The sequence below is a fragment of the Sapajus apella genome, unplaced genomic scaffold (genome assembly GCF_009761245.1).
Source record: "Sapajus apella isolate SASKATOON/1434 unplaced genomic scaffold, GSC_monkey_1.0 scaffold69, whole genome shotgun sequence".
Taxonomy (NCBI): Eukaryota; Metazoa; Chordata; class Mammalia; order Primates; family Cebidae; genus Sapajus; species Sapajus apella.
In genome coordinates this window covers 9,190,944-9,211,178 of record NW_022437009.1, presented here as the reverse complement: position 1 = coordinate 9,211,178, position 20,235 = coordinate 9,190,944, and the positions used below count along the sequence as shown (strand labels likewise).

The following is a 20,235-nucleotide window of genomic DNA, read 5'->3' as shown; positions in this document are numbered from 1 at the left end:
AAAGCATAAATCAAGTAATACTTTGAAACTAATGAGAACAAAGATACAATATACTAAAATCTCTGGGAAACAGCTAAAGCAGTATTAAGAGGAAAGCTTATAGCACTAAATGCTCACATTAAAAAGGTAGAAATATCACAAATTAACAATTAACATCATACCTGAAGGAATTAGAAAAACAAGAGTGAAGTCCCAAAAGCTAGCAGAAGGCAAGGAATAACCAAAATCAGAGCTGAACTGAAGGAAATTAAGATGCAAAAAACCACATAAAAGATCAACAAATTAAAGGGCTCGTTTGGGGGGGTTAGGGGAGAGACAGCAGGGGATGGGAAGGGAGGGGAGGGTAGAGAGGCATAACATGGGGAGAAATGCCAGATAAAGTAAAATAAATAAATTTTAAAAAATGAATAAATAAGATTGATAGACTGCTAGCTAGACTGATAAATAAAAATAAAGAGAAGATCCAAATAAACATAATCAGAAATGACAAAAAGGACATTACCAATAACCCCACAGAAATACACCAACTCTCAGAGACCACTATGAGCACCTCTATGCACACAAAATAGAAAACCTAGAGGAAATGGATAAATTCTTGGAAACATACAACCTCCCAAGTTTGAACCAGGAGGCAATTGAATCCCTGATCAGACCAATAATAGGTTCCAAAATTAAATCAGTAATAAAAATCCCACCAACCAGAAAAAGCACAAGACCAGATGGATTTATAGCAGAATTTTTCCAGATGTATAAAGAAGAGCTGGTACCATTTCTATTGAAACCATTCCAAAAAATTAAGAGGGAGGGTCTCCACTCTAACTGTTTGTATGAGACCAGCATGACCCTCATACCAAAACCTGGGAGAAAAAAGACCCAAAAAGAAAACTTCAGGCCAATATCTCTGATTAATACAGACACAAAACTCTTCTACAAAATACTAGCAAATTGAATGCAGCAGAACATCAAAGAGCTAAACCATCATGATTAGCAGGCTTTAACCCTGGGATGCAAGGTTTGTTCAACATACAGAAATCAGTAAATGCAATTCATCACATAAACAGAAAACAAAAACCACATGATTATCTCAATAGATACAGAAAATGTTTTTGATAAAATTCAACATCCCTTCATGTTACAAACCCTCAACAAGCTAGGGAACATACCTCAAAATCATAAGAACTCTCTATGGCAAACCCACAGCCAACATCATACCCAACGGGCAAAAGCTGGAAGCATTCCCCTTAAGAACTGCAACAAGACAAGGATGCCCACTCTCACCACTCCTATTCAAATAGTACTGGAAGTCCTAGCCAGAGCAATTAGGCAGGAGAAAGAAATAAAAGGCAATCAAATAAAAAGAAAGAAAGTCAAACTATCCTTGTTTGCCAACAATATGATCCTATACCTAGAAAACCCCATACTCTCTGCCCAAAAGTTCCTAGATCTGATAAACAACTTTAGTAAAGTTTCAGCATACATAAAATCAATGTACAAAAATTAGTATCATTTATAGACATCAAGAACTTCCAAGCTGAGAACCAAATCAAAAATGCAACCCTATTCACAAACATCACAAAATGAATAAAACACCTAGGAATGCAGTTAACTAGGGAAGTGAAAGATCTCTACAATAAGAATAGCAAAACACTGCTCAAAGAAATTAGAAATGACAGAGACAAATGGAAAACATTCCATGTTCATAAATTGGAAGAATAAATATTGTTAAAATGACCATACTACCCAAAGCAATCGCAGATTCTATGCTATTTCTATCAAACTACCAACATCATTCTTCACAGAACTTTAAAAAAATATTTAAAAATTCATTTGGAGCTAAAAAAAGAGCCCAAATAGCTAAGACAATTCTAAGCAAAAAGAACAAATCTGGAAGCATCATGTTACCCAACCTCAAACTATACTACAAGGCTATAGTAATCAAAACAGCACGTTACTGGTACAGAAACAGACACATAGACCAATGGAACAGAATAGAGATAATGCTGCACACCTATAACCATCTGATCTTCAACAAAGCTGACAAAAACAAGCAGTTTGGAAAGGACTTCATATTCAATAAATGGTACTGGGGTAACTGGCTATCTGCAAGCAGAAGACTGAAACTGGATCCCTTCCTTTACCATTATACCATACCAACTTTACCCTCATGCCATATACCAAAATCAATTCAAGATAGATTAAAGATTTAAATCTAAAATGTAAAGCTTAAAAAGCCCTGGGAAATAACCTAGGAAATACTATTCTGGACAAAGGCTCTGGTAAATATTTCATGATGAAGAGACCAAAAGAAATTGTGACAAAAACAAAAATTGATAAATGGGACCTAATTAAACCAAAGAGCTTCTGAACAGAAAGGGAAACTATCAACAGAGTAAACAGACAACATATGTCTTGTGAGGAAATATCTGCAAACTGTGCATCTGACAAAGGTCTAATATCCAAATATATAAGAAAGTTAAACTAACCAACAAGCAAAAGCCAAACAACTCCATTAAAAAGTGAGCAAACTGAATAGATATTTATCAAAAGACACACATGTAGCCAACAAGCATACAAAAAAATACTCAGTATTACTAATTATTAGAGAAAGGCAAATCAAAACCACAATGAGATACTATCTCCCACCAGTCAAAATGCCTATTATTAAAAAGTCAAAAAATAACAGGTATTGGTGAGGTTGCAGAGTAAAGAGAATTGTTATACACTGTTGGCGGGAATGTAAATTAGTTTAGCCAATGTGGAAAACAGTTTGGAGATTTCTCAAAGAACATAAAACAGAATTGCCTTTTGACCCAGCAATCCCATTACTGGGTACATATCCAAAGAAATATAAATTGTTCTACCATAAAGACACATGCATGTGTATGTTCATCATAGCACTATTTACAATAACAAAGACATGGAATCAATCTAAATGCCCATCAATGATAGACTGGATAAAGAAAATGTGGTACATATACAGCATGGAATACTTTGCAGTCATTAAAAAGAATTAGATTATGTTCTTTACAGCAACATGGATGCAGGTAGAAGGCCTTATCCTACGCAATTTAATGCAGGAACAGAAAACCAAATATCACATATTCTCACTTATAAGTGGGAGCTCAACACTGAGTACAAATGGACGCAAAGAAGAGAACAATAGACACTAGGGCCTGCTTGAGGGTGGAGGGGGAAGGAGGGAGAGGGTCAAAAACTACCTACTGGCCACTACACTTATTACCTGGGTGATGAAATCATCTGTATATCAAAACTCTGTCACATGCAATTTATCTGTATAATAAATCTGCACATGTACATTTTAACCTAAAATGAAAGTTAAGAGTGATGTTCTATTGCATTTTCTTCAAAACTTTACCCTTAGAACTCATAAGCAAAATCCAATGTACTACTACTTAACTTTAATCTCTCATTTGACGTTTCCAATGTTACAATTCTCACAAAATTTATGCCTCCTAAACTCTAATATCTTTACATAGTTAAATAACTCTCTAATAAATTTGGAAGTTCTATCTGTATTCTCATATTTCGACAGTGATTATCTTCCAAGGATAAAACAATTAGACCTACTCACTTAGAAGGTTTTTTAAAAAGGCCTAAATGGAGACTCAATTCACAATGTCTATATGAGGTTTTGTCTCTTTAGAATGTATTTTGGCAAGTACTACTGCATGATAGTGGAGCACTGATAATCTGTATTCCCACTATTCGTCTGGCCAAGTTCAAGTTTCCTAAACTCTCAGATTCTATTATCATCTATCATGGTAATCAATATACCCTGCATTGAGAAGATCAGGCCATGAGTCTGAGCTTCTGCTAAATGCCTTTTTAAAAATATATATATGTATTTTATTGCATTTTAGGTTTTGGGGTACATGTGCTAAATGCCTTTTCTAATGTAGTTTTTTCAAAGTTTTTGAGCATTCTTTTAGATTATTCAATAATATGAGGTTCCCTGACATTGTCTTATTCTCTATTTGTTTTTGTTCTTGACCAAAATGAATTATAAATATCTGATGGTCAGAAACAGAATTAATTCTCAATAAAATCTAATAGATATGGGTATAAGTGGGCACGTTCTCTATCAAACCCCTAATCCCGAGAAACGGCCACCTCTAGTTGTCCGGCACTTGTATCAGCTCTTCCCAGTGAAATGAGAGAAAGAAGCATATTAAAGGAAAAATGTTCTCTATTACAATGGTCATCTATTTTGCTGTGAGCAATTTGTCCTGATATAGTCTTCCCAATATTCCTAAGATTCCTCCTCATTTATCACTTCTCCCTATACAGATGTTCAATCAACCTATCTCTTTCTTCCCCTTACTCTCTCTGCCTGTCCCTGCCTGTCCCAAATCTCTGATTCTCCTAACTTTCAGGCCTCACATTACCTGAAACTTTTCAAATATTTATAGAATGCTTCTTATGTGCCAGACCCAATAGCAGGGGCTAAAAAATACAGTCATGAATAAGATCACCCAACATACACAGAGTAACACAGAACCTACAGAGCTTTGATTCTAGTGGGGAAACAGTTAAAAACAAGGAATGACAGAAGGTGGAGAGATGCCTGTGGGCAATGTGAGCACACAGCAGGAGTAACTGGTCCTGCATTGAAAGGGTTTCTAGTGCTATGATGGATGAGTAGGAATTAGGTGAACAGGTGAAAGGGTATTCTAAAGAGAGTGCCTGAGACAGAACTAGATTGATTTGTTTAAGCAACTCAAAGGAATTCCACATCTAGTGTTATCCAGTGTGAGGAGATCTTGAGGGTGGGAACGGGGAATAAATAGCCAGCTGAGAGTTTTAAGCTGGGGGGTCATGTGATTAAATTTGCATTTTAGAAGGTTCTCCTCCCTTCTTCCTGGGGACAGAGTGAAGAAACACATTCAAGCTTGTCTTGAAGGAGACTGGGATCCTGTGACACAGGTAAGAGATAAGGACTAATGTCATGTCTATGGGGTTGGAGAGAGGTGGTCTGGTTTGAGAAATATTTAGGAGGAAGCAAAATGGACAGGACTTGGTGGTTGATAATAGGTGATGGTGTGGGAGAGAGAGTAGCTTAAGAGGACACTTGGTTTCTCACTCGGGTGGCTGGAAGGCCAGTGAAGCCTTTCCTATCTGGTGGACATGGTGAGAGGAGCAGGCTTGGGTGTGGGGATGCCAGTTCATCAAACTGAATTTGGATATTGGATTTCAGGTGCCTGGGAGAGTGTGGAGCTCAAATGAGAGATCATGTCATCCATATAGACTTGTGAATCTTTGGAACAGACAGATAGTAATTAGAGTCATCAGAATGGGTGAGATAACTAGGAAAATATGAGTTCAGCCAGAAGCCTCTCCTCAGCCCCAGTACTTCAGGGACCTGTCAGCATGGCAGCAGCCCTGAGTGAGGGGCACTGGTGATTCCAGCTGAGGAGTGGAGAGTTTTTAATAGCATTCCCTAAAGTGTAGTTACACTGAAAAATTGTTCCCTAAGAGAAACTACACACACACACACACACACACACACACACACACACACACACACACACTGTTCCATGGTCAGATAAGTTTGGGGAAAACTGTATATTATATTCCCTGCTTAGAGAATATTAAGGACTGACAGGTTCTGTAGCAAAGACGTTTTTATCTTTTATTTAACTCAGTTCCCCCCACAAGACAGCCCTGGCTGGAGACTACTCTGGATCTGAATGTCTCAGGGTGAAGGAAGCAGGAAACAGCTAGCTTTCCCAGAGGCATGCCTCCAAGTCAGCACTGGGAAGAGTGTCATCTATCTGTTTATTGATTTACTTATTATTTTTTGAGATAGAGTCTCTGTCTGTCTCCCAGGCTGGAGTGCAGTGGTGTGATCTTGGCACACTGTAACCTCTACCTCCCGGGTTCAAACGATTCTCCTGCCTCAGCCTCCCATGTAACTGGGATTACAGGTGCCTGCCACCACCCCCAGCTAATTTTTTGTATTTTTAGTACAGTCGAGGTATTACTGTGTTAGCCAGGATGATCTCCTGACCTCATGATCCACCTGCCTCGGCCTCCCAAAGCACTGGGAGTGAGCCACCACACCCGGCCTATCTGTTTATTTATAAGGTGAAAACACTGGGCTCAGTGATTGCTTCCAAGTTTTACAGCTAGCTAGTGATACATTTGGGTTGTCACCTACTCCTTTGACCTAATCTAAGAAAATTCCAGTGATGCAGCATAGTGAAACTAGAAACACATTTTTTCAAAATATATTGGTCACAGTGTTTCTCAAATGGCATTCTCTGGGACCTTAAATTGAATCCTAGCTCTCACATGTCTTATTTGTATGAGCTTGGGCAAATTTGCTAACCTCTTTGAGCCCCCGTTTTCTTGTCTATAAATGGGTATGTAACAGTAACTAGTAGTAGTATTATTAGATGTTACCATTAATACACTGAGGCTGAGAGGTTGAGATTTGCTCAAGATCTCACAGCTAAAAGAGATAAAGCTGGAAGTGAAACCCAGCTCTTTGGCTCCAAATGTGGTGTTTCCTCTACTAACCAAATCGTTTCTACCAGTGCCCCTGGGATTATGCCTTCCTGGGGACTATCCCTGACGATACCCTCACATTAAAACCATCTTTTCAGAGCACAGTGGCTCACGCCTGTAATCTCAGCACTTTGGGAAGCTGAGGCAGGTGGATCACGAGGTCAGTTCAAGACCGGCCTAGCCAAGATGGTGAAACTCTGTCTCTACTAAAAATACAAAAAAAGCTGGGGGTGGTGGCAGGCGCTTGTAATCCCAGCTACTCAGAAGGTTGAGGCAGAGAATTGCTTGAACCCAGGAGGCGGAGGTTGCAGTGAGCTGAGATGGCACCACTGTACTCCAGCCTGGGTGACAGAGAGATATTCCATCTCAAAAAAAGAAAAATCATCTTGATCTTGCTCTTGAGACAGAGAAGTCTGCAAATGGTGTCCAATTAAACTGAAGTCTAGACACTGGCTGAAGCCAGACAAAGGAAGAGTGAGGAGGGGATAGAGAATCTTCAGAAAGACATTCCAAAGTCTCAGTCCTAGAAAATGTTTAGAAATATTGGTTCTTTTGTTCCTCTCCAGTCTGTCTACCTGAATGGGAAACTCTGGTGGTGGGGCCAGGATGCTTATTCTTGAACAAATACACAGTTAATTCTGAGATGCCACCTAGATTGAGAAGCACTGTCCTTTTCTAAGCAAAAATCATCACCAAAGTTACCCTATAACCCATCAGTGCTCACAGATCTTTGCCTGAACCAAATTGGTTTTGAAGTTTTCCTTTGTTTTGCGGAAACTAGTTTAGGGTGGGCTGTGAGAAGAAACTTCTAAAAAGCCACTGGGAAAGGACTAAATCTCTGAGGCTAAGGAGGGCGGACTCAGCCTCACTTCCTCCTTCTCATCTGGGCTTCCTGTTGTCACAGCACGATCATATTTTTTCACCCTTCACTTCTCCTTTTACACAAATAGTACCGGACATCCGTGTTACAGCCTTATCTTGGCCACCTCAAGGATAATCACCAAATTCTGCCTAAAGGACTGAGAAACGGTGCCTGGAAAAGGTAAGGTTGATGACATTTTAACCTGGCTTGCTGTCTAATGTGGGGTAGGACATTTTCTTAGGGGTCTCCAATATACCTCTCTAGTAACCATACAATCTCCGGCAACTTCTCTTTCACAAATATTTAGTGCACAAAGTAAAAAGATTGGCAAGATCCTGGTAACATCCCCGAAGGCAATCAGGCAAGCGATACTTTTACTTAATCACGTTTCTGAATCTCTGAGTCCATGTATTCACCTGCCTTAATTGCTACAGAACTTGAATTTCTCTGTGTAGTAATTCCTGATGCTTGGAGCTTTCTATGTGAGATGACACTGGGGAGAGTTCCTATGTGCTCTGGTCTTTAGAAAATTGGTCTTGTGATTTTAAAGTGAGGAAAGAACCCACAGCCAGAGCTGTCTCTAAAAAGACAGGTAGGAGACGCAGTTCTTTTTCATTTGAGAAATTTTCAAAAGTAAAGTTAGTGACTTCCACTGTGATTCTTCAAAGCCATTAAATAGAAAGGTGGCTAAAAATCACACCAGGATGTGCTCAGTAACTGTATATTAAAAGGTGAAAGCTAGACACCTCTAAAGGACGCTTAGATTGTTGGCTTCTAAGAAACAGGAAGAGCATTGTGATCTTCAGCATTTCCCCAAATTATCATTGGTGTACAAAACATGAACATTGATAAATATAACATGAAATCCAAGTATAAAACATTGATACTGCAATAATTTCCAATCACGTGCTGTAACTAAGGACTGAGGTTGCATGGACTCAGCAAAGTGATAGGCAAGCTTTTGTCCTGACTCTCTGTGACCACCATAGGAACTCTATATGAGAGCTTTCTTCTTCCAAGAACCTGTGAAAATTTCATTTGATTAGAGCAGAGAGGAGGAAGTTCTCTTTGGCTACCCCCACCCATCTAAGAATGAGGGTTGAGAACAGGTCAGAGGCTCTAGATTTCCAAGAGGGGTGGGGACAGGGCAAAGGGCTCTAGATACCAAAGCACCTCAGAGCTTATTGAGCCTTTTATTTTTTTATAAAAAATAAAACCAGTCTTTTTAGTAAATTCACTTAATAATCAAGTGTTAGGTGCCTCCCGAGTCCAGGCACTGTGCTATGGGAATTGTGGGGGAGGGAGATGAAAAGGTAGGATATTTGTCTAGTAAAGAGTCCTACTCTTAAGGAACTCCCATAGGAGATAAGAGATATCATACTACGTGTGTGCTTTGGAAGAAAGCTGAGAAAGAGCAGAATCCTAGCTGCTAGATAAACAAAGAAGTTTTGCTTTTCAATCTTGAGGAGAATCTGTATTATTTTGAAATTGCGGTTGAATGGAAGCAAAGACTGAACTGAAACATGATTTCCTGTGATGTTTCCTGTGTGGGCCAGTTAAGAGCATTTAACTTTTAAATGAAAGGATTGGGTACCTTTATATTCATGGGGGATGATTCCAAGTCCATCCCTTCACAGCTATGGTTACCACCACCTTAGCGACCTCACCTTTGTTCATTGACAAGAGACACAAACTTGAAAGGACAAAGTCTGTTGGTCCTTGGTTTCTTATGTCCTGTGATTGACCCCTGACTGAACAGAGGCCCTGACTCTGGTTCTCCATTCTCACTGCTATCCCGTGGCCGCATGTGGCACATAGTGCTGGAGATACAGGATAACAGAGATGATTATCATCTGAAAGGAGTTGTAGAGTCTCCTCTAGAGTCATGGATGACAGTCACAGCAATATATAAACACAACACAATGTGCTCTTTTCTATAATAGATGAAGAACATGCATAAACTGTAGGAGGAGTTAGGAGTGTGGCAAAGACTCCCTGGAGAGGCGATGACTGGTGGGTTCACTTTCATAGAAGTATGGGTTTGCTATGGAGACATTCTAGACTAAGGGTGCTGTATATCCAGGCATGCTAGAAATGAGAGAAAGCAAGTGAGACCGCAGTATAACACACCATGTTTACAGGGCCACTGGAAACGGAAAGCCCTTTCTCCTACTTGGAACCAGAAAGTGGAGGGCAAGATCACTGACCAGGCAGGTCCTAGGCCCAGCTCTGGGCAGGGCTATGTCCACTATGTTCATGTTCACACGACAGAATTGATGGGATGTAGGGTTGAAACGAGGGGGAAGAGACAGGGTTTTTCCTCCTCAACCTAGATTCTCACTTAGATCAGAAGGAAGGGTGGAGCTTCTTGTGAGGTTACAGCCATTCTTTTCAGCTTAACTTCGGTTCCAGGAAGTTCTGCATTGATTCAGTTAAGCGGTTTGTTTTGCGTTCCTAGATTAGTCATCCCAGGGCAATTCTTGTACTGAGCAAGTATCCACTGTGTGTAGATCACCTTGGGCTCCAGAGACTGGGCACCTGTCCTCAGGAAGCTCTCAGGACCTAGCCACTGAAGCAAAGTAACCCAGAGAAACCAGACAGCTGTGCAGAGCAGGACTCCAGAGTGGCTGCTGGGGCAGAGGAGGGGAGGATTGAGCTGGAGGTTGTACAGTCAGTTTGGGAAGGCTATCTGAGGTAGGTTTTGGGAAAGAGAAAGATACGCATTTGCAAAGCCAGTGGATGACCACTCAGAGTAAAGGCCAGGAATCTGTACGCTGAGAGTTAGCGGTGAGTACCCTCCATTCATTATCCGTTTCATGAGCACACAGCAGAATTTCTACGCAAGCAGAAGCATCCATATATCAGAGTTATGACCAATAATTGTTGTAAAAGAAAATAAGCCACAAGCATACATTATTGTAATCATTTAAAATGAGAGTGTTATATTTCAAGTATTAAATTTTTGGTACTTAAAGCAAAGTTAGAGATTATTTTGATTCAAATAAAGTATCTAACTCATAAGGAGAGCCCAATAAATGTGAGCTGTTGCAACTGTCCAGTGTGCTTACTTTTCAGGTAAAATGACTTGTCCAAAACCATAAAATTAGCTAATAGTTATTTAGAATGTCTTCTAATTCTCTGTGGCATACTTTTTCTTCTACATTATACTACAGTCCCTCTTCTTAGAGATTTTTTTATTAAGTAGGTATCATTAGACTGTATTCTTCATTTACTTAGATAAATTCCTAGTTCATTTTAACATAGGCAAACATAAAAATACAACTTAATTGTACATGTAATTGATCTTAAGCCAATATGCAAACTAAATACTTAACATATATTTAATTTTCCAAACCTTTTTGTTTGGGCTTTCTCATTTCAGGAGAACTAGATTGAGGAATAGGGGTAAGAAGTAATTTTGATGCCTCATATCTTTTAAAACGTATTAAAGTTTACTTGTTAACATAAATTTGAACTTATGGCTTACTCTCTATCAGGAGCAAGTAAAGGTATTCAAGAATTATTTCATGATTTAGTCTTCTTAAAATAACTATTGTAGAATCTCAGTATTTATAACATAGAAAACTTAAATTGTAATGATTTTGAGATCAGAATCCCTTAGATTATTTATTCACTTTTCAACTTTTTTTAAAAAATTGACAAAAATTCAGACTTACAGAAAAGTTGAAAAAATAGTATGAAAAATTTCTAAACCCTTTTTACGCAGATTTCCAAAATATTAACATTTTACTTTATTTGTTTATCTTTCTCTAGCTTTCTCATTTGAGAGTGATTAATAACATGATTGATGCCATTTCCCCTAAATACTTTAGGGCACATTTCTACAAACAAATGCACTCTCTTATATAATCACTTTACAATTATCAAAACCAGGAAATGAACATTTATGCAATATTATTAATAATCTATGGATTTTATTCATATTCCATCAATTACCCCATTAATATTTTTTATAGCAAAAGGAAATTTCTAGTCATGCATTGCCTTCAACTGTCACTTTTGTCTCCTTTAGTCTGGAACAGTTCCTGAGTTTTTCTTGCCATTGATATTCTTGAAGAGTAAGGTCAGTTCTTTTTTAGAATGCTTCTCCATTTAGGTTTATCTGATGTTTCCACATGATTAGATTCAAGTTATTTAAATTTTTGATAAGGATATCAACCAAATGGCTTTTCTTATCCCACAAAGACTGTTGCTTAAGCTGAGTATAGCCAGCCTTCAGACACCATGGACAGGCCTCTAGGAGAGGGACCCTGTATGTAAAGTTCTGCATATTTCTACATAGGATGACAGGGAACCTCTGGTGTATTGACCCTGTAACAGTGCTGTTTTAGGTGGCTGTTCCTGATCTTGGGAGTAAGCTTATTAGAAGAGTCCCTGTCCCACCTCAGCTGTTAGCAGTGTCATGCTAAGCTCCCAAATGGGAGCAAGTGAGCCTCCAAGATCATTTGGATTTGTCTTTCTTCACTTTTTCTCTCCTTTCTTCTTCCTTATTTCTTTATTCCTCTATAAATCACCAAATCCTCTCCCCTAACAGCAACCTAGAAGAAAAAATTTTTTGCCAGACTACATTTTTAGGGAGGCATAAGATAACAAACATTGCTTGACAAGTTGATGGTGGGATGAGAGGACACTAAGACAGGAAAGCTGACGCTTTGGCTTTGCTTTATTTTACTCCTACTTCTTCCTCTACAACTGCTTATTACTCCTCAAGAGGACGTACAGCCATAACCCTGATGGCACCTCAGCCACTGCTCCCAGGAGTTCAAACCGCAGAGGCACAAGCTGATGAAAGGTGGAAGGTCTTCTCCTGGGTGCTCAACACATTGCACCAAATGAGTTGGGAAGTAGGAGGCACAAAATCGGAGCCTGGGATGGTGGAAAGAGCATGGGCTTTGGAGGCTGAAAGACTTTGGCCTTCACCCTGTCTTTGATGATTCTTAGCTGGGTGACCTCATGCCAGTCCTTGGCTTCTTTGTTTGCAGAATGGGGCTAATGACACCTAAGTTGTAGGGCTGATTTGAGGATTATAACTAAGACATTTATGAGAAAAGCAGCATTTTGTGGGATTCTGTGAACTATTATGTATCTAAATTTGTTTGAGCAAGAAGGCCTAAATTTGGGAGCCCTCATTGGGAACAGATTTTTGCTCCCATTTAGAACAGCATCAACTTTCTTTGCTAAGGAACAAAGACTGCCACAGGCTCTGCGTAAGAAGGGATAGGGAGCTGTAATTACCTTGCGAATGCTCTTGTATGTAAATGGACATATCTGTGTATAGAAAAATGTATATGGAGAAGTGTCTGGAAAGACGTTTGCCAAAACGTTTATGATGGTTACCTCTGCAAGGTGGAGGTGGGGTTTCAGAAGACTTTATGTTTTCTTCTTTGCACTTTTCTGTATTTTTTTAAGGTAGATTTTTTTTTTTTAATAGAAAGCATGCTTACATTTGCTTTCTTTTGCTAGATTTTTCAACTTTTCCTAATAGGTTTCAATGGAGTAAGAAATGTGTCCTAATAATATATATTCTCAATCTTAGTTTACAAAGGTGTTTCTCTGCCAAACACTTCCATTCACCTAAAGAAAACAGCTTATGCATCTTAAAGAAAGCGTGCTTTCATTTGCCTTTTATTGCTGGGTTTTGTAACATGTCTTAATAGATTTCAATGGAGAAAGAAACATGTTCTAATAACATATTCTCAATCTTAGCTTACAAAGTTATTTTTCTATCACACACTTTTCTACACTAAAAGGAAATCTTACAGAAACTATACTTACATTTATTTATCTTTTATTACCAAAATTTTCAATTTGTCCTAACAGGTACAAATGGAGAAAGAAAGATGTACTTTTCTCTATTGTTTGATTTTTGTTTTAAGAAATGACATACAAAACCTCTTTTTAAAAGGTATGAAACAGGCAAGGAATTATTCTGGCCCCATGTGTATTTTGTTCCTAAAAATCGATTCAAAGCTCAGAGTTACCCTTAGGAATGGACTGGTAGGTAAGGTATGAATTTGATCTTTCAGTGAGTTTTCACTAAATAAGGTAGATACGCAGGGAATGAGCCATCCTGGAAATATTATCTCATTTAGCACTCAGAACAACCTCTGAGGTAAATATTAACACCCCTATTTTAAAGATGGGAAAATAGTGAAAGGTTAAGCACGTTGCCCAAGGTCACACTTCTGATAGGTGGTAGTACCAGAATTCAAAACTAGACCTGTCTGATTCCAAAGCTGGTGTTTATCAAACTGCGTTCCACGGAATACTATGTTATGTGAGCTGTTAATAAGTAATCTTCCACATAAAAATACGTTTGTAGTTATATGTTTTCCACTTAGAGACGCAAAGTGCACATTAGCATATAACAAGTTTCTCAGAAGTCATTCATTTAAAAAAGAGTTTTATTTTTATTACTTAATCTCATTTACTTCCAAAACTATTTAACCATAGAGTCCTTTCATTCCCATTTTTTCCTTTATGCTGTTTTTTTTCTTATTTTGGCTTTTGTTTGAGGGGCACTTGTTAATATCTCATAAGCATAATAGTCTGTGTAGCACCAAAGCTGTCTTATTGTGGCTCCAGACTAGACTGTAACATTGATCAGATAAGGTTGAAGTTGAAGAACTGATAGAGGTTCTTTTTTTTTTTAACTTAAAAATTTTTTTTAATAGAGAAGGGGTCTCACTATGTTGTTCAGCTCGGGCTGGTCTTAAACCCCTAGGCTCAAGGGATCCTCCCACTCAACCTCCCAAAGTAGTGGACTTTTTACAGGTGTGAGCCACCAAGCCTGTCCTGATAGACTTTCTTGAAGCCTCTGATCAACCTGAACTACTCCTAGGCTTGACTAAATTCAAGAGTAGATTAGATGGTGCTGTTAGTACAGGTCAAAAAAAAAAAGAAAAAAAAAGACAGGGATGGAATTAGAAATCCACAGATCTACCAGCTCAAGCCCATTGGAGGAAATAAAGGGTAAAGTTGATCCTTAACCTCCATGTTGAATTGTGGAAAGTAGCCAAGGCTAAGTGCAATTTGGTCATGGAGGTTTCCTGGAAACTGATGTTGGTGGCTTTTTGTGTAGAACCATGAGTCACGGGGGTGAGAGTCATAGACTTTGACTGTGGGAGGGGTGTCAGTTTCTCCAGATGGTGGCTAGAAGGGGTGGGAGGCTTAATCACTGCCCAGTAACAGAGAAGAAGGGGAAGGGAAAATGGAGTAGTATTCTATCTGGGTTTATAAATAAACAGGGGCTTTTACAGTATGTGGCAAAAGTAGTGACAATCTTCACCAGGTGGGAGGATTTTCTTACTCAATTTGGTATGAGTCTGGGGAGGGAGAAAGCGGGAGAGGAAGGAAGAAGAGGTTCTTCTTCCTGTCTGTGAAGGAAAGAATCAGTGGGAATGTCCCTAAGTTTGTGGGCACCTAGCCAGCTGGTGCTCTGTGGCCAATCAGGTTACACTGCCTGAACTTATTGTCATAGGATAGTGTTCCCTCTCTATTCCCTCCTGCCCTCCCTTACCTTCATCCTCAGACAATCATTGATCTGCTTTCTGTTGCTATAGTTTTAATTTTCTAAAATGTTATATAACTGGAATTATACGAAATGTACTCTTTTTTATATATCTTCTTTCACTCACCATGATTATTTTTACATTCATCTATGCTATAGAGTGTAACAATAGTTCATTTCTTTTAATTGCTAAGTAGTTTTCATTGTACAATTATAGCACTATTTATTTATAGATTTTTTGTCTATGGGCATTTGCCAGTTTGCTTCCAGTTTGGGCTATTACAAATAAAACTATGAACTTTCCTGTACTAGTCTTTGTATTGACATATGCTTTCATTTCTCTTGGGTAAATACCTAGGAGTAGAATGGCTGGATCATATGATAAGTGTATGTTTAACTTTGTACAAAACCAGCAAACTGCTTTTGAACATGGATATACCATTTTACATTCCCACCAACAGTGTATAAGAGTTCCAGTTTCACCACGTCCTCACCAACACTTGGTGTGGTCAGTTTTAGAAAATATTTTAGCCATCCTAGGAGATGTGGAGTGGTATCTTACCGTGGTTTTAATTTGCATTTCCCTACTGACTAATGAGGTCCAGAATTTTTTTATGTGCTTATTTGCCACCCATTTAGTATCTTCTTTGGTGAAGTGTCTGTTCTGATATTTTGCCCATTTTAAAAATTGGATTGTTTATTTTCTTACCATTGAGTTTCAATAGTTGTTTTTGTACTCTGGATACATGCCTTTTAATTCCTGTGTGATTTGGAAATATTTTTTCCTTCTATGCTTCGTCTTTTCATGCTCTTAACAGTGTCTTTTGAAGAGCATAAGTTTTTAATTTTGAAGAAGTCCAATTTATCAACTTATTGTAGTTTTGGTGTCTTATCTGAGAACTCTTTGCTGAACCAAGGTTGCAAATATTTTCTCCTATATTTCCTTCTGGAGTATTATAGTTTTGGATTTTATCTTTAGATCTATGATTCATTACTAGTTATGATTTCATATGGAGAGGGGTATAAATGCAAGTTCATTTTTTGCATATTAATAGACAGTTGTTCCAGCACTGTTTGTTGAAAAAAGCATTCTTCATTCTCTAAAGTATTAATTTTGTATTTTTTTGAAAATCAATTGTTCATATACATATGGGCTCTCTATTCTGTTCTCTTGATATGTTTATTTAATACCAGTGCTATGCTGTCTTTATTGTTGTATCTTTATAGAAAGTAATATAATCAGGTAGTGTTTGTACCCCAATTTTGTTCTTTATGAAACTCATTTTTACTATTTTAAGTCCTTTGCATTTCCAAATGAATTTTAGAATTAATTGCTTGAAGTCTACAAATAATTCTGCTGTAATATTAATTGGGATTACAATCTATAGATAAATTTGGAAGAATTGACATCTTAAAAACATTATTTCCTGCTAGATGGATGTGGTATATCTCTCTATTCTTTGCATCTTTTCATTTTCTTTCAGCAATGTTCATTTTTAAATTTTCAGGATACAGTTCTTTCACAACTTTTGTCAGATTTATGCCGAAGTATTTCATATGTGATGCTGTTGTAAATTATATTTTAAAAAATACTTGATTTCTAAAGATTACTAGTGTATAGAATGCTATTTCTTTTTGTAGATTGAATCTTGTTTCTAGCAACCTTGCTACACTCACTTGTTAGTTGTAGTAGTTTTTTTTTTTTTGTAGATTTATTCAGATTTTCTACAAAGACATTCATGATATCTGTGAACAAAGGCAATTTTACTTTTTTTTCCTTTCCAATTTGGATGTCATTCTTTTCATATTTGATTTGCACTGCCTAGAAACTTCAGTACTATGCCAAATAGACTAGTTAAGAGTAAAGAAACTTATTTTCCTCCTTATATAAGGGTAAGGCATTTGGTCTTATACCATTAAGTATGATGTTCTTAATTCTATGTTCTTCACAAATGCCTTTTATAAGTTTGCATAAGTGTCGTTCTAATTCCTAGTTTGCTAAGAGTTTTTATCAGAAATAGATGTTGAATTTTGTCAAATGAATTTCCTGTATCCATTGAGATGATAATTTGTTTTCTCTTTCAGTTTGTTAATATGATTAAATACTTTTTCAATGTTAAAATAACCTTGTATTTCTGAGATTGGCCCCATTTGTTCATAATTTCTTACCATTTTTCTATATTGTTAGATTTTTTTTTACTAAAATCTTGTTTATAATTTTCATATCTATGTTTCGTAGGAATATTGGTCTGCGGTTTTATTTCTCGTAATAAGTTTCGGCTTTTAGTATCTGAAAATTCTGGCCTCACAGGATAAGCTGGAGAGTATACCTTCCTTTTCTATTTTCTGGAAGATTTGGTATAGAATCAGTATTATTTTTGCCTTCCATGTTTAGTAGAAATCATCAATAAGACATCTGGACTAGCAGTTTTCTTCATGGGAAGATTTTTAAACTCCAAATTCAGTGTCTTATTAGAGATAGGATTATTCAGGTAATCAATTTCTAGAGTGAGATTTGGTAATTTATGACTTTCAGTGAATTTATTCATTTAATCTAAGTTGTATTGGCATCAAGTAATTTATTATATTTACTTGTCTTTTTGATATCTATAGAATTTGTAGTGTTGTTCTCTCATTCCTCATACTGATAATTTTTGTCCCCTATTTTCAAATTGATTATCTGTACATAAGTTTATCAATGTTATCAGTCTTCAAAAAGAGCCAACTTTTGGTTTTGTTTTCTTTATTGTTTTTCTTTTTAATTGCTTTCAGTTTTTATCTTCATTATTGTCTTCCTTCTGCTTATTTTGGGTTTAATTTGTTAGACTTTTTCTAGCTTCTCAAAATGCAATCTGACCTTCTTAATTTGAGACCATTCTCCTCTCAGCTATAGACAATTAGGACTGTAAATTTGCCCCAGAATATTGCTTTAGTGATATCCAGACATTTTCAACATGTTTTTAAAGTTTTTCTTAATTCAAAATTCTAATTTTCTCTTTGATTTCTTCTTTGATCTATGAACTGTTTAGAAGTATGTTATTTAGTTTTCCAATTTGAGGAGATTTTCTGCTATTGATTTCTAATTCAATTCCTGTTAAAGTCATTGAAACTTGGATTTTGGTCCAGAATGGTCTATCTTGGTAATGTTTCATGTAACCTTGAAAAAAATGTATATTCTGCTGTAGTAGGGTGGAGTGTTCCATCACACTCAGTTAGTTTAAGTTAATTGATGCTGACGTTCAAATATTTACTGCTTTTCTGTCTACTGATTCCATCAATTATTGAGAGAAGGATATTGAAACATTCAAGTGTAACTGTATACTTGTCTATTTCTTCTTTTGGTTCTGTTGATTTCCACCTCGTAAATTTTGACTAGGTGCAAAAACACTTAGGATTTTCATGTTCTTTTGCACAGTCAGTCCCTTTATAATTATAAAGTAATCTTCTTTATCCTTGATAATTTTTTTCTGTAGTATTGTTTGTTTTAGTCTAATATAGATACTCCAGCCTTTTTTCCCCTTTTATTAGTGTTAGTATGGTATATCTTTTTCCATCTTTTGCTTTCAAATGTATTTGCTTTTTTAGATTTGAAATGCATTTTTTGCAGGCAATATAACTAGTTGGGTCTTGTTTTTTTAATCCATCTATTTATTCCTGCCTCATATTTTAAGTATTGAGACCATTACGTTTACTGTGATATTGATATGGTTGGGATTTTAGCATGTTTGTTTTTTATTTGTCGCATTTTTCTTTGTTCTTTATTTTTTCCCGTCTGTTGTTCCACTTTTTCTCTTTTTCTGGCTTCTTTTGATTAATCTAGTATTTTTATGATTTTTATCTTCAAGTGAGATTACCACTTCAAATATAAGAAGCTCATAATAATATACTTCCATTTCTTCCTTCCCAGCCTCTACGCTATTATTATCATAAAGTTTACTTTTACATTTATTATTAATGCAATTCGATATTGTTATTATTTTTGTTTTAACAGTTCAGCATCTTTTAAAAAGATTTAAGACCAGGTGTGGTGGCTCATGCCTGTAATCCCAGCATTTTTAGAAAGCTGAGACAGGTGGATCACCTGAGGTCAGGAGTTCGAGACCAGCCTGGCCAACATGGTAAAACCACATCTCTACTAAAAATACAAAAAATTAGCTGGGTGTGGTGGTGCATGCCTGTAATCCCAGCTACTCAGGAGACTGAGACATGAGAATTGCTTGAAACTGGGAGGCAGAGATTGCAGTGAACTGAGATCACACCACTGCACTCCAACCTGGGCAACAGAGCAAGACTCTGTCTCAAAAAAATTAAAATAAAAATAAATTAAAGAGATTTAAATGACAAGAGAATAGTATTGTATATTTATTCCTGTAGTCACCATTTCTGGTGCTTTTTGTTCCTTTGTGTAAATCTGTAATTCCACCTGGTCTAAATTTTCTTCTACTTAGAGGATTGCCATTAACATGTCTTGAAGTATGGATCTACTGGTGAGGAATTCTTTCACCTTTTGTATAACTTAAAGTCCTTTTTTTTTAAGTTAGTAAAATATATTTTTGTTGGGTATAGAGTTTTAGGATGACAATTTTTTTTCTTTAGTATTTTAAATGTGTTGCCCCACTGTCTTCTGGCTTGCCTGTTTTCTAATAAAAAGTCTGCTCTTATCCTTACAATTGTTCCTTATTACCTAACATGTATTTTTTTTTCTCCTGGCTATTTTAAGATTTTCTTTTCATCACTGTTTTTTTAGTACTTTGATTATAAATTACCTCAGTGGAGCTTTCTTCATGTTTCTTTTGCTTGGAGTTCATTGAGATATTGAGCTTCTTGGTTCTATAGGCATATTATTTTCATCAAATTTAGGATTTTTTAGTCATTATTTCTTCAAATATTTTTCTATCCTCTTCTCTCCTCAATTTTAGAGACTCCAATGACATGTATATTAAGTCACCTGAAATTATTTGTCAACTCATGATGCTCTGTTCATTTAAAAACTATTTTATTTTCTGGCCAGGCATAGTGGCTCACACCTGTAATCCCAGCACTTTGGCAGGCCAAGGTTGGTGGATCACTTGAAGTCAGGTGTACAAGACCAGCCTGGCCAACGTGGTGAAACCCTGTCTCTACTAAAAATACAAAAACTAGCTAGGTGTGGTGGCACACACCTGTGGTCCCTCCCATCTACTTGGGAGGCTGAGGCAGGAGAATTGCTTGAACCCAGGAGATGGAGGCTGCAGTGAGTCAAGATCGCACCACTGCACTCCAGCCTGGGCAATAGATGAGACTCCATCTCAAAAAAAAAAAAAAAAAAAAAAAA

General features: G+C 37.0%; 1 protein-coding gene across 2 annotated transcripts in view; it reads left to right on the top strand.

Moving 5' to 3' along the window:
• Positions 1-4,874: 4,874 nt before the first annotated feature.
• CD53 (CD53 molecule) overlaps positions 4,875-20,235 on the top strand; it is a 29,191-nt gene continuing 13,830 nt past the window's right edge. The window contains exons 1-3 of one of the 2 annotated variants that reach the window (XM_032249792.1): positions 4,928-4,944; positions 7,479-7,570; positions 7,698-7,751. The gene's annotated coding sequence lies outside the window, so the exon portion shown is untranslated. Of the gene's footprint in view, positions 4,945-7,478; positions 7,571-7,697; positions 7,752-20,235 lie in introns of both variants that reach the window. The other variant, XM_032249791.1, reaches the window with a different exon arrangement.